The sequence below is a fragment of the Pinus tabuliformis genome, chromosome Q (assembly GCF_031772625.1).
Source record: "Pinus tabuliformis cultivar Carrire ecotype Pingquan chromosome Q, CPIR1, whole genome shotgun sequence".
In the NCBI taxonomy this organism is placed as follows: domain Eukaryota; kingdom Viridiplantae; phylum Streptophyta; class Pinopsida; order Pinales; family Pinaceae; genus Pinus; species Pinus tabuliformis.
Window position 1 is genome coordinate 762,196,419 of NC_142296.1, and position 1,593 is coordinate 762,198,011.

A 1,593-nucleotide genomic window follows, 5' to 3' on the forward strand; every position below is an offset into this window, starting at 1 on the left:
ATTTAGAATTAACATAGTTACAGATGAAACGGGAACTATTACCTCAAAATGGGTACTTGAGCCCAAAATACCCAAAAAAACATGAAAAAACAACCCAAAAATAAAAATTGTTTATTCAAGAACAATTTTTTTAGGGTAAATTTTCAACATTTTTTTAAATGGAAGTAAAAACCATTTTTTTTGGAAAATGGATGAAAAAAACACCCTTAAAAAAATTGTTTATTCTGGAATAACAAAAAAAAAAAATCGGGTTACAATTTTGACATTTTTTAGTAGTGGAGTTCAAGAGAAAATATCCGAACTTTGGAAAACTATAAAATTCCAACAATTCTCGGACATGATGTTAGAGATAAAATATTGTGTCTCGAATTCTGATAATTCCAACTATTTCCATCCATGTTGTTAAAGATAAAATATCTTGACTCTAAAAAACTTTGAAATTGTAATTGTTTTCGACCTTAACATTAAAGATAAAATATCATGACTTATGAAAATATTAAAATCTTCACAATTTTTCAACTATGCAATTAAAACCAAAGATTATGACTACAAAAAAATCTCAAGTTTTCAAAATATTTCAAGCATGACATTGTGGAAAAATTTTATGATTAAAAAATTTAAAAATGAAAACTTGAATGAAAGAGTTATTATACCAAGAGGAATTTTTTTTAAATGTTAAATGTATAGCTATTTTAAAATTTTAGCTTAAGATAACTTAAGACATTGCAAACAAAAAAATTTAAAATCAACTATCAAATTGCATATAATGGGATCAGGTTGCTAAACAAGCATCGACATGGACCCTATATATATATATATATATACATAAGAAAACAAAAATTCAAATATCGAAAAAAATAAAAATAAAAAATAATAACAAGTAATAAAACATAAAAAAACATGACAAAAAAAATCAATTATTAAAAAAATAAATAAATAAATAAATAATAAAAATAAAAATAAAAATAAAAACTAAACCAAAAAAAAAAAATTGAGTAAAATAAACTAAAAACCAAAAAATAAAATGCAACATTAAAAAAAAAAAAAAAAAAAAAGAGAGAAAAAATCCCTTGCCCACCCCGAGGCCCAATTGGGCATGGGTGACAACGGGACGATTCATGACAAAAAATAAATTAAATATTATAACATATATAAAAAAATTAAAAACAAAAAAAACCATAAAAATGTAAAAAAAATAAAAAAAATAAATAAACATTAATTTGAAAAAATGAAAATTTTTAATAATAAATAAAACAAAAAATAAATTAAAAAATATAAAAAAAAAAAAACAAAAAATTAATATATATATATATATATATATATATATATATATATATAATATAATAAATAAAAAATAATAATAATAAAAAATTCAAAACAATTAAAAAAAATAAAATTATATATATATATATATATATATATATATATATATATATATATATATATATATAATGATGGTGATGGTGGTGGTTAACGTCCAATGAGACCAAACATTGGTCTATTGGACCTAAAGAAACGAATTATTTAGTTTGATTTAAGATTTTATTCCTATGCTCAAAAATCTTGGAGAGAAGCCTCTCGAGCTCACTGTAA